Below are 23,543 nucleotides of genomic sequence, written 5' to 3'. Positions count from 1 at the left end.
ATCCCTAACACCTAACCCCTAACTCTAACCCTAACCCTAACTCTAAAACTAACCTTAAAGCTAACCCTAACACAAAACATAATCGTAATGCTAACCTTAACCCAAACCCAAAGCCTAACCCTAACCCTCTTCCTAACACCTAAACTCTAAATCTCACCCTAATCATAACCCTAACTCTAAACTTAACACTTATCCTAACATTAACACTAACCCTAACCCTAACCCTACCCAAAACTCTAACCATAAACGTAACCCAATTTTTAACCCTAACACTAACCCTACACCCTAATTCTAAACCTAACTTTATTCCTAACCCTAACCCTAAATGTAAACCTAACCCTAACCATAACCCTATCCCTAACACCTAACCCCTAAACCTAACACTAAACCTAATACTAAAACTAACACTAAAACTAACCCTAACACTAACCTTAACACTAATCCTTACCTTAAAACTAATCATAACCCTAACCCTAACCGTAATCCGAAGCCTAACCTTAAACCTCTCCCTAACCCCTAAAGCCTAACCCTAACACTAAACATAACCTTAACCATAACTATAATCCTAACACCAGGAATAACAGTAACTTCTAATCCTAACCCTAACCCTAAGCCTAACTATAACCCTAACCCCCCTAACATTAATTGCTTACCCTAACCCAATCTCTACCCCTTAAAGTGACCCGAAGTCTGACTGTAATACCTAATCCTAAACCTAACCCTGTCGCTAACACCTAACCCCTAACCCTAACCCTATCTCTAAATCTAACCCTAACCCTAAACCTAACCCTAACCCTTAACATAACCTTAAGCCTAAAACTAATCGTAACCGAAAACCTAATCTTAACCAGAAGCCAAACTGTAACATTCTCCCTAACACCTAAAACCTAACTCTAACCCTAAACCTAGCCCTAAACCTGACCTTAAATGTAACACTAACCCAAACCCTACACCAAATATAAATTGTAATCCTAAACTTAACCCTAAACCTAAGCATAACCCTAAACTCTAACCCTAAATCTAACCCAAACCCTAACCCTAAAACTAAAACTATCCCTAACCCTAAACCTTACGCTAAATCTAACCTCAACCCTCAACCTAAGGCTAAGTCTATCCCTAATACCTAACCCCTAACCCTAACCCTAACCCTAAACCGAAGCCTAATCATAACCCTCTTCCTAACACTTAACACCTAAATTTAAACCTAAACCTAACCCTAACCCTAACCGTAACCATAACCGCAACCCTAAACCTACACCTAACTCTAATCCTAAATTGTAATCACAAACCTAAAAATAACCCTAACCCTAATCGTAAACCTAAACCTAAAATGTAACCCTAAACCTAACCCTAACCCTAACACTAACCCTAAACCTAACCCTAATCCTAACCTCTAAACTTAAAACTAACACTAACCCTAACCCTAACCTTAACCATAAACCTAACCCTAAACCTTACATTAATCCCTAACCATAACCCTAACCCTACCCCTTAAATTAACCCTAACACAGACTGTAATACCTAACACGAACCCTAACCCTAAACCTACCATAACAATATCTCTAACCCTAACACTACCCATAAACCTAACCTTAACCCTTACTTATAACCCTACCCTAAAACTGACCCTAACCACAACCCTAACCTTAACCATAACCTCTAACACTCACCCTCACCCAAAAACTACCATACCCCTAAACCTAACACTAATCCTAACCCTAACCCATACTTCTAACACTAACTGTAACCCTAACCCTAACACTAACCCTGTCGCTAACACATAACCCCTAACCCTAACAGTAACCCTAACCCTAAACCTGACACGAACACTAACCTCTAAACTTAACCCTAACATTAAACAAACACTAACTCTAAACCCTAACTCTAAAACCAACACTATCCCTAAAACTAACCCTAACCGTAAACCTAAACCTAACCCTAACACTATCCCTAACACTTAAACCCTAACCCTAATGCTAAACCTAACCCTAAAACTAACACTAACATTAACCTTAACCCTAAGCCTTACCTTAAAGCTAATCATAACCCTAACCCTAACCATAATCCGAAACATAACCTTAAAACTCTCCATAAACTCGAAGCCTAAACATAACCCTAACACTAAACTTAACCATAATCCTAACCCTACCACTAACACTAACTTCTAACCCTAACCCTAAACCTAACATCAATCCCTTACCCTAACTCTAACTCTACCCCTTAAACTAACCCGAACCTGACTGTAATACCTAATACTAACCCTAACACAAACCCTGTCACTAACACCTAACCACTAACACTAACACTAACCCTGTCACTAACACCTAACACCTAACCCTAAACCTAACCCTTCCTCTAAATCTAACCCTAATCTGAAACATAACCCTAACCCTAAACATAACCCTAAGCCTAAACCTAATCGTAACGCAAAACCATAATCGGAAGCCTAACTCTAACACTCTCCCTAACACCTAACCCCTCACACTAACCCTAAACCTAGTCCTAAACCTAACCTTTTAATGTAACCCTAAAACTAACCCTACCCCAACAATAAATTGTAATCCTAAACCTAACCCTAACCTAAATCCTAAACCTAACCCTAACCCTCACCCTAACAATATCCTTAATCCTAAAACTAAACCTAAACCTAACAATATCCCTAACCCTAAAACTTACCATAAACAAAACCCTAACCCTAACCCTAATGCAACTCTATCCCTAATACCTAAACCCTAACCCTAACCCTAACCCGAAGCCTAACCATTACCCTCTTCCCAACATTTAACACCTAACCCTAACCCTAAACCTAATTCTAACCCTAAATTCTAACCTTAACCATAAAAATAATGCTAACCCTAACGTAACCCTAACCCTAAAATTTAACCACAATCATAACCCTAACTCTAATAACCCTAACACTAACCCTAAACCTAACCCTAATCCTAAACTCTAACCCTAACACAACACTAACCCTAACCCGAACCATAAACGTAACACTAAACTTCACATTAATCTCTAACCATTAACCTAACCCTACTCCTTAAACTAACCCTAACACTGACCATAATACCTAACCCGAACCTTAACCCTAAACCTACCATAACACTATGCCTAAACCTAAACAACCCCGAAATCTAACCCTAACCCTTACTTCTAACTCTACCTTAAACCTGAACCTAACCACATCCCTAAAATTAACACTAACCTTTATCACTAACCCTAACCCTAAACTTAACATAACCCTAAAGCAAACCCTAACCCTAACCCTAACCCTAAACCTAACCATAACCCTAAACCTAACCATAACCCTAAACCTGAACCTAAACATAACCCTAACCCTAAACCGTACGTCAAAAAATAACCCTAACCCTAACCCTAATTTTAACCCTAAACCTAACTCTAAACCTAACACTAACCTCTAACACTAAGACTAACCCTAACACTAACACGAAACCAAAATTGTAACCCTAACCTTAATCCTAACCTTTAACACTAACCCTGACACTAACCCTAACCCTAACCCTAAACCTAAACCTAACATCTAACCATAAGCCTAACACTAACCCTAACATTAACGCTAACACCTAACAGCTACACTAAACTTAAACCTAACCCTAACTCTAAACCTAAATTATAATCCTAACACTACCCCTAACCCTAACCCTAACACTAACCCTAAACCTAAACTTAAAACTAATCCTAATCCTAACTCTAACACTAAACATAACCCTGAACCTAACCCAACCCTAACACTAACCCTAACCCTAACATGAACACGAACACTAACCTCTAAACTTAAACCTAACATTAACCGTAATCCCAACCCGAAACTAAACCCCAAACACTAACCCTAACCCTAACACTATCCGTAACCCTAACCATAACCCTAAACCTAACAATAACCCTAACACTATCCCTAACACCAAACCCCTAACCCTAACCCTAACCCTAAATCTAAAACTAACCCTAAATCTAACCCTAACCCTAACACTAAGCCTAATAGTAACGCTAACCCTAACCCTAACCCAAAGCCTAACCCTAACCCTCTTCCTAACACCTAACCTCTAATCCTCACCCTAATCATAACCCTAACCCTAACCCTAACACTTACCCTAACAGTAACGCTAACCCTAACACTAACCCTAACCTAACCATAACCCTAAACTCTAAACCTAAACCTAACTTTAACTTTAACCCTAACACTAATCCTAAACCCTAACTCTAAACCTAACACTATCCCTAACCCTAACCCAAACCCTAACTGTAAAACTAAACCTAACCCTAACCCTATCCCTAACAACTAACCCCTAACCCTAACGCTAAACCTAATCCTAACTCTAACACTAACCCATACCTCTAACACTAGCACTAACCCTAACCTGAAAACGAACCCTAACACTAAACTTAACCATAACCCTAATCCTAACCCTAACCCATACCTCTAATCCAAAACCTAACCCTAACCCTAACCTTAACACTAGACCGAACTCTAAACCTAACAAAAACCACTAACCTTAACACTAACCATAACACTAACACTAAACCAAACCTCAAACCCTAATCTTAATCCTAACATATAAATCTAACCCTAACCCTAACCCTAACACTAACACTAAACCTAACGCTAACCTCTAACCATAAGCCTAACGCTAACCCTAACATTAACGCTAACACCTAACACCTTACCCTAACCCAAAACCTAATCCTAACCCTAAGCCTAACCCTAAATTCTAATCCTAACACGACCCATAACCCTATCCTTACCCCTAACCCCAAACCTAAACCTAAAACTAACCCTAAACCTAACTCTAACCCTAATCCTAACCCTAAACATAACACTAACCCTAACCCTAAACCTAGCACAAACACTAACCTCTTAACTTAACCCTAACATTAACTGTAATCCTAACCCTAAACTGAACCACAAACCCTAACCCTAACCGTAACACTATCCCTAACCCTAACCCTAAACCTAAACCTAACACTAACGCTAACACTAGCTATACACCTAACTGCTAACCCTAACCCTAACCCTAACTCTAAAACCAACCCTAAATCTAACCCTAATGTTAACACTCAACCTAATCATAATGCTAACCGTAACCCAAAGCTTAACCCTAACCCTCTTCCTAACATCTAAACTCTAATCCTCACCCTAAACATAACGCTAACCCTAACCCTAACCTTAACCCTAATAGTAACCCTAAACACTAACTCTAAACCTAACACTATCCCTAGCACTAACCCTAACCATAAACCTAACCCTAACACTAACCCTATCCCTAAAACATAACCGCTAACCCTAATGCTAAACCTAACTCTAATACTAACAGTAAAACTAACCCTAACACTAACCCTAACCCTAAGCCTTACCGTAAAGCTAATCGTAACCCTAACCCTAACCATAATCCGAAGCCTAAACTTAAACCTCTACCTAACCTCTAACCCCTAAATCTATCCCTAACACTAACCCTAACCATAATCGTAACCATAATCCTAACCATACCTCTAACACTAACTTCTAATCCTAACCCTAACACTAAACCTAACCATAACCATAACCCCAAATCTAACATTAATCCCTTACCGTAACCCTATCTCTTCCCTTTAAACTAACCCAAAGCCTGACAGTAATACCTAAGCCTAACCCTTACACTAACACTAACCATGAGGCTAACACCTAACCCCTAACCCTAACCCTAACCCTACCTCTAAATATAACCCTAAAATGAAAACTAACCCTAAGCCTAACGATAACTCTAAGCCTAAACCTAATCATAACCCAAAACCTAACCATCAACGAAAGCCTAACTCTAACCATCTGCCTAACACCTAAACCCTAACACTAACCCTAAAGCTAACCCTAACCCTAATCTTAAATGTAACCCTAAAACTATCCCTATCCTACGCATAAATTGTAATCCTAAACCTAACACTCACCCTAAACTTAACACTAAACCTAACCCTAAAACTAAACTCTAACCCTAAACCTAACCCTAAACCTAAACCTAATCCTAACACTATCCCTAACCCTAACCCTAATCTGAACCCTAAACCTAACCCTAACCCTAACACTACCTCTAAATTGAAACCTAACCCTAAACCTAACCCTAACCATAACGTTAAGCCTAAACCTAATTGTAACGCAAAACCTAACCATAACCAGGAGACTAACCATAACCCTCTCAATAACACCTAACCTCTAACTCTAACAATAAACCTAGCCCTAACCGTAAACTTAAATGTAACCCTAACACTAACCCTAGCCCAACCATAAATTGTAATCCTAAACCTAAACGTAATCGTAATCTTAACCCTAAAACTAACCCTAAACCTAAACTCTAAACCGAAACCTAACACTAATCCTAACATTCACCCTAACCCTAACCCGAAACTTTATCCTAAACTTAACCCTAACCCTAACGCTAACTCCATCCATAATACCTAACCCCTAACACGAACACTAACACTGACCCTAAAGCTTAACCCTAAACGTAAACCTAATCCTAGCCCTAACCCTAAATCGGACCCTAAACCCTAACCCTAACCAAAATGCTAACCCTAAACATAGGCTTAACCCTAACCCTAACTGTAACCCTAACCCTAACATTAACCCTAACCCTAAATTCTAATTCTAAACCTAACCTTAACCGTAACTCTAACCCTAAATCTAACCCTAAACCTAAAATCTAACCCTAAACAAACCCTCAACCTAAAGCTAACCATAACCTTAACCATAACCCTAAACAGAGTGCAAAGCCTAACAGTAACACTATTCCCAACCCTAACCCTAACCTTAATCCTAATCTTAACCCTAACCCAAAACCTAAACCTAACTCTAAAACTAACCCTATCCCAAAAACTAACACTAATTCTAAACCTAACCCTAACACTAACCTCTAAACATAACTCAAACCCTAACTGTAACCCTAACCCTAAAACTAAGCTTTAACCCTAACCCTAACACTAACCCTAACCATAAATTCTAAGCCTAACCCTAACCATAACCCTAACCCCAAACTCTAACACTAAACCTAATGCTAACCTCTACCCATAAGCCTAACCCTAATCCTAAACCTAAACCTAACCCTAACCATAACCCTAAACCCTAACCCTAACCCTAACACTATACATAAACCTAAACCTAACTGTAAACGTAAACCTAACCCTAACTCTAACCCAAACCATAACTATAACCATGTCCCTAACACCTAAACCCTAACCCTAAGCCCAAACCTAGCTGAAAACCTAACACTGACCTTAATATTAACCCTAAACCTAATTCTAAACCTATACCTAAGTGTAACACTAACCATAACCATAAGACTAAGCATAACCCTCTCCCTAACACCTAACCCCTAAACCTAAACCTAAACTAACCCTAACCTTAACCCTAATCCTAACCTTAACACTCTCCCTAACACCTAACGCCTAACACTAACCATAACACTAACCCTAACCCTAAACTTAAACATAATCATAATCCTAACACTACCACTAGCCATAACTTCTAATCCTAACCCTAACATTAACCCTAACCCTAAACCTAAACTATAAACCTAACCCTAAACCTAAAGCTTACCTCAAACATAACCCTAAACCTAAGCCTAACCCTAACCCTAACACTAAACCTACCATAACCCTAACCCTAACTCTAACCATACCATTAAAAGTAACCCTAACACATACCTCTAACCCTACCCCTACCCCTAACCCTAAATCTAACACTAAACCTACCATAACCCTAACCCTAACTCTAACCATACCATTAAAAGTAACCCTAACACATACCTCTAACCCTACCCCTACCCCTAACCCTAAATCTAACGCTAAACTTAACCTCTAACCCTAACACTAACCCTAACCCTAACACTAAACTATCCCTAACCTAACCCTAAACCTAACACTAAACCTAACTTCTGACCCTAACCATAACCCTAACCCTAAACCTCAAACTAACCCTAAATCTGACCATAACCCTAACCCTAACCATAACCATAACCCAAAACCTAACCTTAGCCCTATCCCTAAACCTAACATTACCCTAATCCTAAACTTACCACTAAACCTAACAATAACCCATACCTCTAACCCTAATCCTAACCTTAACCATAATCCTAACCCTAATTCTAAATTTAACCTCAAACCATAACCCTAACCCTAACACTAACCTATCCCTAACCCTAACCATAAAACTAACACTGAACCTAACTTTTAACCCTAAACCTAACCCTAACCCTAAGCATAAAACTAAACCTAAATGTAAACCTAACCCTAACACATACCTCTAACCCTAACACTAACCCTAACATTAACACTAAACTTAACCTTACCGTAACGCTAACACTAACCCTAACACTAACTACAACCTTATCCCTAACAACTAACACCTAAACCTGACTCTAATCCTAATCATAAAACTAAACGTAAATCTAATTAAAATGTTAACACTAACCCTAACCCTAAGCCTAAACATAAACTGTAAGCCTAACCCTAATCCTAACACCAAACTCTAACACTAAGCCTAAAGCTAAACTCTAACCATAACCGTAACCCTAATCCTAAACCTAACCCTAATCCTAACCCTAAACCTAACTCTAACCCTAAAGCCTAACCCTAACACTAAATTTCACCATAACCCTAAAACTAACCTTAAACCTAACACTAATCCTAATGCTAACCATAACCCTAAACCTAAACATAACACTAATCCTATCCCTAACACTAAACACCTACCCTAACCCTAAACAGAACCCTAAAACTAAGAGTAAAACTAACCCTAACAATAACCCTAACCCTAAACCTAATCATAGCCCTAACACTAACTGTAACTCGAAGCCTAACCCTAAGCTTCTCCCTAACACCTAACCCCTAAACCTAACCCTAACACTAAACCTAACACCAACCCAAACCCTAGCCATAACTCTAAAACTAACCCTAACCATAAACCTAAGTTTTAACCCTAAACCTAACCCTAACCCTAACCTTAATCATAACATCTAGGCCTAACCCTAATACTAACCCTAAACACAACTCTAAATCTAAACCTAATGCTAACCTCTAACCATAACCATAACCCTAGCCTTAACACTAACTTCTAACCATAACACTAACTCTAACCCAAACCCTAAACCTAAACCTAAAATCTAACCCTAACTCTAACTCTAACTCTAACTCTAACTCTAACTATAACCCTAACCCTAACCCTAACACTAAAGTAACTTCTAACCCTCACAGTAACCCTTAACCTAAACCTAAACCTAAACCTAACCCTAAACCTAACCCTAACCCTAACCGTAACCATAACGCTAACCCTATCTGTAACACTAACTTCTAATCCTAACCCTAACGTTAACTATAAACCTAACCCTACCCATAACTCTAACCCTAAACTCTAACCCTAACCCTAACCCTAAACCTAAAGCTAAACTCTAAAAATATCCCTAAGCCTATCCCTAACCCTAACCCGAACCCTACCTCTTAAACTAACACTAACACTGACCGTAATACCTAGCCCTAACGCCAACTCTAAACCTCCTATAACCCTAACCCTAACACAAACCCTACCCCTAAACCAAACCCTAACCCATACCTCTCACACTAACAGTAACCCAAACACTAACTCAAACCCTAAACATAACCTCTAACGCTAAACCTAAGCTTAACACTAAACTATCCTTAACACTAACCCTAAACTAACACTAAACCTAACTTTTAACCCTAACAATAAAATCTCAACTTAACACTAAACCTAACCATAACACTAACCCTAACCATAACCATAACCCAAAGTCTAACTGAACCCATATCCCTAACCCTACCACTAATTCTAATCCTAACGCTACCCCTAAACCTAACCCTAACCCATACATCTAATACTAACCCTAACCCTCACCCTAATCCTAACCCTAATTCTCACCTTAACCTCTAACCCTAACCCTAACCCTAACACTAACCTATTCCTAACCCTAACCCTAAAACTAACACTAAACCTAACTTTTAACCCTTAATCTAACACAACCCTAATCCTAAAACCAAACTGAACTCTAAACCTAACCCTAACACTAAGCCTAAACTTAACCCTAACCCTAACCCTAACACTAACCCTAACCCTAACCACAACCATATTTCTAACACCTAATCACTAACCCTAACCCTAAAACTAAACATATACCTAATGCAAATGCTGACACTAACATTAACACTATCCCTAAACTAATCGTAACCCTAAACCTAAACTTAAATCAAAGCCTAACTCTAAAACTATCGCTAACACCTAACACCAAAATCTAACCCTAAACCTAATCCTAAACCTAATCCAAGCCCTAACCGTAATGCTAGTCCAGACACTAATAACCCTAACTCTAACACAAACCTAAACCTAACCCACAACTCTAACCCTAACCCTAACCCTAACCCTAACCCTAACCCTAAACATAACATTAATCCCTAACCCTAACCCTAACACTACACGTTAAACTAACGCCAACAATGACCATAATATGTAACTCTAACCCTAACCCTAAACCTACCATAACACTAACCCTAACATGAACCCTACCCCTAAATGTAACCCTAACACATACCTAAAAAGCTAACATTAACCCTAACTCTAACCCTCACCCTAACCCTAACCCTAACCCATTCCTCTAAACCTAAACTTAACCCTATCACTAAACTTAACCCTAAACCTAACACTTTCCCTAACACCTAACCCCTACCCTAACCCTAACACTAATCCTAACACTAACCCTAACCCTAAACCTAAGTTTTAACCCTAACCCAAACCCTAACCTTAACCATAACCTCTAAGCCTAAACCTAACCCTAAAGGTAAACCCAAACTCTAACACTAAACCTAACGCTAACCTCTAATCATAACCCTAATCCTAACCTTAAACCTAAATCTAACCCTAAACCTAACCCTAAACTCTAACTGTAACCCTAACCCTAAACCTAAACCTAACCCAAATAGTAACCCTAAACTTAACCCTAACTCTAACCCTAAACCTAACACTAAACTCTATCTGTAACACTAACCTTAACACTAACGCTAACCCTAACCCTAACATCTAAACCTAAACCTAACTCTAACTCTAAACCTACCCCCAACAGTAACACTAAATCAAATTCGAAATCTAAAACTAACCCTAACCCTAACACAAACCCTAAAACAAACCCTAACCCTAACCCTAACCCTAACTCTAACTCAACTTCCAACACTAAAAGTGACCCTAACCTGAAACCTAAACCTAACCCTAAACCTAACCCTAACACTAATCCTAACCATAACCCTAACCCTAATCACAACCCTAACCATAATATCTAACCCTAAGCCTAATTCTAACTCTAACCATAACCCTAAACCTAACACTAAAATACTTCTAACCCTTACACTAACCCTAACTCTAAACTTAAACCTAACCCTAACCCTAATCCTAAACCTAACCCTAAACCCTAACACTAAACTTAACACTATTCCTAACACTAGCCATAACCATATACCTAAGCCTTACTCTAAACCTAGCCCTACTCGAACCCTAACCCTAAACCTAACACGAAACCTAACCATATTTCTAACATCTAACCCCAAAACTAACCTTAACCTAACCCTAAAATTAACACTAAAACTAACCCTAACCCTAACCCTCAGCCTAACCCAAAACCTAAGCATAACGCTAATGCAACCGTAACACGAAGCCTAATCTTAACCCTCTCCCAATCAAGTAATGACTAAACCTAAACCTAACAATAACCCTAACCCTGACTGTAAACATAAACCTAACAACACCCTAACCCTAAATTCTAATCCTAACCCTAAACATAACCCTAACCCTAACCCAAACCCTAACCATAATCATAAACCTAAACCTAACATTACTCTCTAACCCTAACCCTACCCCTTAAACTAGCCATAAAACTGAGTGTAATACCTAACCCTAACCCTAACCCTAACCCTAGCATAACCCAACCCTAAACCTAAACATAACCCTAACCCTAAGCCTAATCCTAACCCAAACCCTAATCCGTACCTTTAAACCTAAGCCTAACCCTAACCCTAACCTTAACCCTAAGACTAACGCTAAACTCTAACACTAACCCTAACCCTAAACCTATCCCTACCCTAACCCTAAACCTATCATGAAAGCTAACTTCTAACCCTAACACTAAACCTAACCCTAAACCTCATCCTAACCCTAACCTTAACCAGAACATTAACCCTAACACTAATGCTAACCCTAAATGCTAACCCCAAAGGTAACCCTAATCCTAACCCTAACCCATAACACTATACCTCACACCTAACCCCTAACACTAACCCTAACCCTAAACCTATCACTAAATCTAATGCAAAACCTAACCCTAATCCTAACCTAATTGTAACCCTAACCTTAACTAACCCTAACCCTAACCCTAACACTAACCCTAGCCCTATCCCTAACATTAACCCTAACCCTAACCATAAACCTAAGCTTTAGTCCTAACCCTAATCGAAACCTAATGCTAGCCTCTAAACATAACCCCAATCCTAACCCTAACCTTAAACTCTAACCGTAACACTAACACTAATCATAAATCTATCACTAAAATCAAACCCTAAACCTAACCCTAACCCTAAAACTAAGCCTAACCTAATTGTAACCCTAACCCTAAACCTAACGTTAACCTAAATGTGATCCTAACCCTAACCATAATGCTAAGCCTAACCCTAACCCTAACCCTAACCCTAACCCTAACTCTAACGCTAACCCTAACCCTTACACTAACCCTATCCTTAATCCTAACACTAAAACTAACCCTTAAAGCTAACCCTAACCCTAACTGTAACCCTAACACTAAAACTAATAATCAACGTAATCCTAACCCTTACCCTTTCCCTAACTCTAACCCTAACCCTACCATAACCTCTAAACCTAAACCTAACCCTAACCCTAAACCTAACTCTAACCCTAAAACCAAATGCTAACTTCTAACCATAACCCTAACACTAACCATAATTCTAAACATAGCCCTAACACTAACCCTAACCCTAAATCTAACCCTAACACTATACCTAACTTCTAAAGCTAACCGTAAAAGTAACCGTAAACCTCAACATAAATATAATGTTAAACATAACACTAACCCTCACACTAACCGTAACCCTAAACGCTAAACCTAACCGTAACCCTAACCGTAAACCTAACCCTAAGTCTAATCCTCACGTAACTGTAACCCTATCTCTAAACCTAACCTAATTGTAGCCCTAACCCTAACTATAACCCTAACCCTAACCATAACACTAACAATAACCTCTAAGACTAACCCTAACCTTAACCTTCAAACTAAATCTAACCCTAAACCAAATGCTAACCTCTAACCAAAACCCTAACCCTATCCCTAACCCTAACACGAAAATTAACCCTAACTCTAACACTAACAATAATGCCAAACTTAAGATTTAACACTAAATGTAAACCTAAACCTATCCCTAACATCTAACCCTAACCCTAACGTTAACCCTAACCCTAAACCTAAACTTTAACCCTAACCCTAAACCAAACCTAATGCTCACGGCTAAACATAACCCTAACCCTAACCCTAACCCCTTAAACTAGCCCTAAAACTGACTGTAATACCTAACCCTAACCTTAACACTAGCATAACCAAACCCTAAACCTAACCATAACCCTAACCCTAAGCCTAATCCTAACCGAAACCCTAAACAGTACCTTTAAACTTAAGCCTAACCCTAACTCTAACCTTAACCATAAGACTATCGCTAACTTCTAACACTAACCCAAACCCTAAACCTATCCCTACCCTAACCCTAAACCTATCACTAAAGCTAACTTCTAACCCTAAAACAAACCCTAACCCTAAACCTCATCCTAACCCTAACCTTAACCAGAACATTAACCCTAACACTAATGCTAACCCTAAATGTAACCCTAATCCTAACCCTAACCCATAACCCTATACCTCACACCTAAACCCTAACGCTAACCCTAACCCTAAACCTAACACTAAATCTAAAGCAAACCCTAATCCTAATCCTAACCTAATTGTAACACTAACCTTAACTATACCCCAAGCCTAACCCTAACCCTATCTCTAACCCTAAACCTAACACAAACCTCTAGACCTAACCCTAACCATAAAACTAACCCTAAAATTATCCAGTAACCCTAATCTTAACCGTTACACTATTCCTAACCCTAACATTAAGCCAAACCCTGAACCAAAGTTTTAACCATAATCCTAACACTAACCATGAATTCTAACCTCAAACCTAACGCTAACTCTAACCCTAATTCTAACCCTAAACCAAACGCTAATGGCCAACCATAACATTAACTCTAACCATAACCCTAAACCGAACTCTAAACCTAACCCTAACCCTAACAATAAAACTAAGCTTTAATCCTAACCCTAATCGAAACCTAACACTAGCCTCTAAAAATAACCCTAATCCTAACCCTAAGCCTAAACTCTAACCGTAACACTAACACTAATCATAAAACTATCCCTAAAATCAAACCCTATACCTAACCCTAACCCTAAACCTAAGCCTAACCTAATTGTAATCCTAACCCTAACCCTAACACTAAGCCTAACCCTAACCCTAATCCTAACGTTAACCTAAATGTGATCCTAACCCTAACCATAATGCTAAGCCTAACCTTAACCGTAACCCTAACTCTAATGCTAACCCTAAACACTAACTCTAAACGTAACCCTAAACCTAACCCTAACCCTAACCCTTACCATAATGCTAACCCTAAACGTAACCATAACCCAAAGCCTAACCGTGACCATAACCCTAATTCTATCCTTAACCCTAACACTAACCCTAAACCTAAACATAACTCTAAACATAACCATAACCCTAACACTAACCCTAAACATAACCCTAACACTAACCACTAAATCTAACCCTAACCATAACTGTGACACTAAACCTAAACCTAAGCTTTAACCTTAACCCTAACACTCACCCTAACCATAACCTCTAAGCATAACCCTAACCATAAACCTAACCCCAACCTAACCATAAAACGAAGCCTGACCCTAACCCTTTCCCTAACACCTAACACCTAACACTAACCCTAAACCTAGCCCAAATCCTAACCCTAACCGTAACCCTAACCCTAACTCTAAACCTAACTCTAACCCTAAACTTAACCCTAAATTCTAATCATAAACATAACCCTAACCTTAACACTAAAAATATAAATAAACCTAAGCCTAATATCTAACCCTGAACATAACCCTAACACAAACCGTAACCCTAATACTAACCCTAAACTCTAACCCAAACCCTACCCCTAATCTGAAACATAACCCAAAAACTAATGCAAAACTAAAGCCTAACCCTAATACTAAACATCAACCTAAACCTAACCCTAACAATAACCCTAACTCTAAGCCTAACCTTAAACTCTAACCCTAACCCTAAACCTATACCTGAACCTAAGCCTAATATCTAACCCTGAAACTAACCCTAACACAAACACTAACCCTAACCCTAACACTTAAATGCTAACCCTAACCCTAGCCCTATCCCTAACCCTAACATTCACCCTAAACCTAACATTATCTTTAACCCTAAACATAACCCTAAACCTACCTCTAACAATAAACCTAACCCTAACCCTAACGCTAACTCTATCCCTAACACCTAACCCCTAACCCTAACCCAAACCCTAACCCTAATCGTAACCCTAAACCTAACCCTAAACATAATCATAACCCAAAAACCTAATCATAACCCGAAGCCTAACCAAAACCTTCTCCATAACACCTAAAGCTTAACCCTAACCCTAAACCTAACCCTAACACTAACCAAAATCGTAACCTTAACCCTAATACTAACACTAAGCCTAAATTCTAATCATAACCCTAAACCTAACACTAACCCTAAACCTAACCTTAAACCTTAACTCTAACCCTGACCCTAACCCTAACCCTAACCCTAACTGCAACTTTATCTCGAACACCTAACACTTAAACCTAACCCTAACCCTAACCCTAAAACTAACATAAATCTAATGCAAACGCTAACTGTAACACTAACCCTAACCTAATCATAACCCTAACCCTAACCGGACCATGAAGCCTAAACCTAAACCTATCCCTAACACCTAAACCCTAAAACTAACCCTAACTCTAAACCTAATCCTAATCCAAAACCTAAACCTAAACCTAACCATAACTCTAACCCTAACCCTAACTCAAACACTAAACTAATCATAACCTTAACCCTAACCATAACCAGAAGCCTAAGCGTAAACCTATCCCTAACCCTAACCCTAACACTAAACCTAACCCTAAAGCTAAGCTTTAACCCTAACTCTAACCTTAACCATAATTTCTAAGCCTAAGCCTAACCCTAACCCTAAACTAACCCTAACAGTAACCGTAACTTACACCCTAACCCTAACCCTAATATTATCCCTAACCCTTACCCTAACTCTACCCCTAACACTATCACGAACACCTAACCCCTAACCCTAACCCTAAATCTAACTCTAAAACTAAACCTAACACTAACCCTAAACCTAAACCTAAGTTTTAAAACAAACACTAACCCTAACCTTAATCATAACTTTAAGACTAACCCTAACCCTAACCCTAAACACAAACTCTAACTTTAACCTAACGCTAAACTCTAAACCTAACCCTAACCCTAACCCTAACCCTAACCATGAACTCTAACCAGAACACTATCACTAATCCTAACATTAACCTTAGCCCTAACTTCTAACCCTAACCCTAACACTAACCCTAACCGTAAGACTAAACCAACTTCTAACCCTAACTCTAAACCTAACCATTAACCTAAACCTAACCCTAAACCTAACCCTAAACCTAAACCTAAGCGTAAACCCTAACCGTAAACCTAAACCTCAGCATAAACCTAACCCTAACCCTAACCCTAACCCTAACCCTAACCTATCCTTATTGCTAACACCTAACCCCAAGCAAACCCTAAATCTAACCCTAAAACTAACACTAAACATAAAACTAACCACAATCCTAAGCCTAACCCTAAACTTAATCATAACCCTAACGCTAACTGTAACCCAAAGCCTAATCTTAACCTTCTCCCTAACAACTAACCCCTAACCCTAAACTTAACCCTAACCCTAAACCTAACCATAACCATACCCCTAACCCTACCACTAACCCTAAAGTCTAATCCTAATCCTAACACTAACACTAACCTTAACCATAACCCTAAACCTAACATTAATCCCTAACCCTAACTCTAACCCTAGTCCTTAAACTAATCCTAAACCTGACTATAATACCTAACCCTAACCGTAACCATAGCATAACCCTAAACCTAACCCTAACTCTAACAATAACCATAACCCTAAACCATACCTCTAACTCTAACCCAAAGATTCAGCCTAACACTAACTTAAACCTAACCCTAACCCTAACCATAAAACCTAAGCCTAACCCCAACCCTAACCCTAACCCCAAACTCTAACACTAAACATAACGCTTACCTCTAACCATAACCCTAACCTTAATCCTAACCCTAACACTAACCCTAAGCCTAAAGCCTAACCCTAACACTAACACTATCGGTAACCGTAAACTTAACTGTAAACCTAACCCTGACCCTAAACTTAACAATAACCCTATCCCTAACAATAAACCTATACCTACCCATAACACTTAACCACTAACCCTAACCATAACTCCAACCCTAAAACTAACCGTAAACCTAACCCTAACCCTAATTCTAACACTAACCTTTATCCTATCCCTAACACTTAAGCCCTAAACCTAATACTAAACCTAACCCTAAAATTAACTGTAAACCTAAACATAACCCTAATCGCAAGCCTAATCCTAAACATAAACCTAACCTTAAATTCTAATCATAATCCTAACCCTAACCCTAACCATAACCATAACCCTAAACTCTAACCCAAAACCTAACCCTAACCCTAAACATAACACTAACACTAAACCTAACATTAATCCCTAACCCTAACCCTAACCTTACCCCATAAACAAACCCTAAACTTGACAGTAATAGCTAACCCTAAGCCTAACACTACAATAACCCCAACCATGAAGCTAACCCTAACCCTAACCCTAAAGCTAAACCTAACCCTAAACCTAACACTAACCTCTAACCATAACCCTAAGCCTAACATTAACCCTAACCCTAACCCTAACCCTAACCCTAACCCTAACCTTAAATCTAAACTCTAACCATAACCAAAACACTAACGCTACCCCTAACCCTAATTCTAAACTATAACCTTAACCATAAAACTAACCCTAAACCTAATCGTAATCTTAACCTTAACAGTAACATGAAGCCTACCCATAACACACTCCCTAACACCTAACCCCTAAACCTAACCCTAACCCTAAACCTAACGCTAAACCTAACCCTAGCCCTAAACCTAATCCTAACCCATACCTCTAATCCTAAACCTAACACTAATACTAACGCTAACCCTAAAACTAACCCAAACCTCTAACAGTAACCCAAACCCAAACCTATGCCTAACAGTAAACCTAACATTAACATTAAACCTAACTTCTAACCCTAACAGTAAACCTAATCCTAACCTGAACCTAAACATAACCCTTACCATAACCCTAACCTTATCATAACCGTAACCCAAAGCCTAACCATGACCCTAACCCTAATTCTATCCTTAACCCTAACACTAACCCTAAACCTAAACATAACTCTAAACCTAACCATAACCCTAACACTAACTCTAAACATAACCCTAACACTAACCACTAAACCTAACCCTAAAAATAACCATGACGCTAAACTTAAACCTAAGCTTTAACTCTAACCCTAAAACTCACCCTAATCATAACCTCTAAGCATAACCCTAACACTAACCCTAACCCTAAATTCTAAACTGAAACCTAACACTAACACTATCAATAACCCTAAAACTAACACTAACCCTAAACTCTAACCCTAAAAATAACATTAACCCTAACATTAACAATAGCCATAAACCTAAAATTATTTGCTAACCCTAACCCTAAACCTACCCATTAAACTAACACTAATACGGACCGTAATACGTAACACTAACCCTAACGCTAAACTTACCATAACCCTAAACCTAATGCTAACCCTAACCCTAAACCTAACCCATACCTCTAACACTAACCCTAACCCTAACCCTAAAACTAACGCTAATCCTAAACCTAACCATAACCCTAACACTAACCCTAACCCTAACGCTAACCCATACCTCTAACCCTAAACCTAACCCTAACCCTTACCTTAAATCTAAACCTAACTCTAAACCTAACACTAACCTCTAGCCTTAACACTAACCCTAACCCTAACACTAACCCTAACCCTAAACAAAAACTCTAACTGTAACCAAAACACTAACGCTATCACTAACCCTAATTCTAAACACTAAACTTAACCCTAACACTAACCCTAAACCTAATCATAACTTTAAACCTAACCGTAACACGAAGTCTAGCCCTAACACTCTCCCTAACACCTAACCCCTAACCCTAACCCTAACCCTAAACCTAAACCTAACCCTACCCCTACCCCTAAACCTAAACTTAACCCATAATTCTAATCCGAACCCTAATGCTATCACTAACACAAACCCTAACCCTAACTCAAACCTCTAACAGTAACCCTAACCCAAAACCTATGCCTAACCATAACCCTAACATTAACATTAAACCTAACTTCTAAAGTAACCCTAACCCTAATCCTAAACATGAACCTAAACCTAACACTTACCATAACCGTAACCTTATCATAACCGTAACCCAAAGCCTAACCATGACCCTAACCCTAATTCTATCCTTAACTCTAACACTAAGCCTAAACCTAAATATAATTCTAAACCTAACCATAACCCTAACACTAACCCTAAACATAACCCTAACACTAACCACTAAACCTAACCCTAACAATAACCATGACGCTAAACCTAAACCTAAGCTTTAACCCTAACCCTAACACTCACCCTAATCATAACCTCTAAGTATAACCCTAACACTAACCCTAACCCTAAATTCTAAACCGAAACCTAAACCTAACACTAACAATATCCCTAAACCTAACACTAACCCTAAACTCTAACCCTAAAAACAACACTAACCCTAACCTTAACCCTAGCCATAAACCTAACACTAATCCCTAACCCTAACCCTAACCCTAACCCTACTCATTAAACTAACACTAACACTGACAGTAATACGTAACCCTAACCCTAACGCTAAACTTACCATAACCCTAAACCTAATCCTAACCCTTACACTAATCCATACCTCTAACACTAACCCTAAACCTAACCCGAAAACTAATGCTAACTCTAAACCTAACCATAACCCTAACCCTAACCCTAATGATAACCCATACCTCTAACTTTAAACCTAAACCTAACCCTTACCTTAACCCTAAACCTAACTCTAAACCTAACACTAACGTCTAACCCTAACACTAACCCTGATAGTAAACCTAATACTAACACTAAAACACACTTCTAAACCTAACCTTAATCCTAACCTTTAACTCTAACCCTAATAATAACCCTAACTCTAACTCTAACCCTAAACCTAATGGTAACCTCTAACCATAACCCCAACACTAACCCTAAACTTAATGCTAACACCTAACACCTAACCTAACCCTAAACCGAATCCTAACCCTAACCCTAACCCTAAATTCTAATCCTAAGACTAACACTAACCCTAATACAAACCTAAATCCACCCCTAACCCTAATCCTAACTCTAACCCTAATCCTAACACTAACACTAACCCTAACCCAAACCCTCACACGAACACTAAATTCTAAACTTAACCATAACACTAACCGTAATCCTAACCCTAAAATTAACCACTAACCATAATCTTAACTCTAAGACTATCCCTAACCCTAACCCTAAACCTAACACTAACCCTAACACTATCCCTAACACCTAACCCCTAACCTTAACCCTACTCTAAAACTACCACTAAATCTAACCCTAAATCTAATCCTAAATTTAACCCTAAACCTAATTGTAACCCTAACCCTAACCCTAACCTAAAGCCTAACCCTAACCCTCTTCTTAACACTTAAGCTCTAATCCTCACCCTAATCATAACCCTAAACCTAACCCTAACACCAACCCAAACTCTAACCCTAACACTAACTCTAAACCTAACCTAAAAATAACTGTAAACCATAACCCAAAACCTAACCCTAACCCTAACCTTAACCCTAACACTAACACTAAACCCTAACTCTAAACCTAACACTATCCCTAAAACTAACCCTAACCGTAAACCTAAGCCTAACCCTAATCCTATGCCTAACACCTACCCTCTAACACTAATGCTAAACCCGAATCTTAAAACTAACAATAAAACTAATGCTAACACTAACCCGAACCCTAAGCCTTACCCTCAAGCTAATCATAACCCTAACCATAATCCCAAGCATAAGCTTAAACCTATACATAACGCCTAACCCCTAGCCATAACCCTAACACTAACCATAACACTTACCGTAACCCTAACCCTAACCCTAAGCCTACAACTAAGCCTAACTTCTAATCCTAGCCTTACCCCTAAACCTAACCATAACCGTAACCGTAAACCTAACATTAATCCGTTACCCTAACCCTAACTCTACTCCCTAAACTAACCTGAAGCCTGACTGTAATACTTAACCCTAACCCTAAACCTAACCCTGTAACTAACACCTAACCCGTAACCCTAACGCTAACCCTACCTCTAAATCTAACCCTAAACCTAAACCTAACCATAACACTAACCATAACCATAAGCCTAAACCTAATTGTAATCCAAAACCTAACCATAACTGGAAGCCTAACCCTTATCCTCTCCCTAACCCCTAACCCCTAACTCTAAACCTAAACCTAGCCCTAACCCTAACCTTAAACGTAACCCTAAACATAATCCTACCACAACAATAAATAGTAAACCTAAACCTAACCCTAACACTAAACTTAAACCTAAACCTAAACCTAAACCTAAACTCTAACCCTAAACCTAACCCTAACCCTAACGCTATCCCTAACCCTAAACCCAACCCTAAACCTAACACTTTTCCAAACCCTGAACCTTACCCTAACCCTAAATGTAACCCTAAACCTAACCCTAACACTACCCCTTAAACAAACACTAAACCTGACAGTAATACCTAACCCTAAGCCTAACACTACCATAATCCCAACCATAAAGCTAACCCTAACCCTAACCCTAAACCTAACACTAACCCTAAAGCTAATGCTAACCTCTAACCATAACCCTAACCCTAACACTAACACTAACCCTAACCCTAACCCTAAACCTAAACTCTAACCGTAACCAAAACACTAAAGCTACCCCTAACCATAATTCTAAACTCTAAATTTAACCTTAACACTAACCCTAAAACTAATCGTAACTTTAACCCTAACCATAACACGAGCCTACCCCTAACACTCTCCCTAACACCTAACCCCTAACCCTAAACCTAACCCTATCCCTAAACCTAACCCTAACCCATACCTCTAATCCTAACCCTAACGTGAACCCTAACCCTAAACCAAACATCTAACAGTAACCCTAACCCTAAACCTATGCCTAACGGTAACCCTAACATTAACATTAAACCTAACGCTAATCCTAAACCTCAAGCTAAACCTAACCCTTACCATAACCCTAACCTTATCATAACCGTAACCCAAAGCCTGACCATGACCCTAACCCTAATTCTATTCTTAACCCTAACCCTAACCCTAACCCTAAACCTAACCATAACTCTAACATTAACCCTAAACATAACCCTAACACTAACCACTAAACCTAACCCTAACCATTACTGCGATGCTAAACCTAAACCTAAGCTTTAACCCTAACCCTAACACTCACCCTAATCATAACCTCTAAGCTTAACCCTAACATTAACCCTAACCCTAAATTCTAAACCAAAACCTAACCCTAACACTAACAATAACCTTAAACCTAACACTAACCCTAAACCTAACCCGAAAACTAACACTAACTCTAAACCTAACCATAACCCTAACCCTAACCCTAACGATAACCCATACCTCTAACTTTAAACCTAAACCTAACCCTTACCTTAACCCTAAACCTAACTCTAAACCTAACACTAACCTCTAGCCCTAACACTAAACCTAACCCTAACACTAACACTAACCCTAAACAAAAACTCTAACTGTAACCAAACACTAACGCTATCCCTAACCATAATTCTAAACTCTAAACTTAACCCTAACACTAACCATAAACCTAATCGTAACTTTAACCCTAACGGTAACATGAAGCCTACCGTAACACTCTCCATAACACCTAACCCCTAACCCTAACCCTAAACCTAACCCTACCCCTAAACCTAACCCTAACCCATACCTCTAATTCTAACCCTAACGCTATCGCTAACGCTAACCCTAACCCTAACCCAAACCTCTAACAGTAACCCTAACCCAAAACCTATGCCTAACCATAATCCTAACATTAACATTAAACCTAACTTCTAAACTTAACCCTAACCCTAATCCTAAACCTCAA

This window comes from Cavia porcellus, unplaced genomic scaffold, assembly GCF_034190915.1.
Source record: "Cavia porcellus strain 051 isolate PalLab524CR breed Dunkin Hartley unplaced genomic scaffold, mCavPor4.1 scaffold_35, whole genome shotgun sequence".
Taxonomy (NCBI): domain Eukaryota; kingdom Metazoa; phylum Chordata; class Mammalia; order Rodentia; family Caviidae; genus Cavia; species Cavia porcellus.
This window is presented reverse-complemented; position numbering follows the sequence as displayed.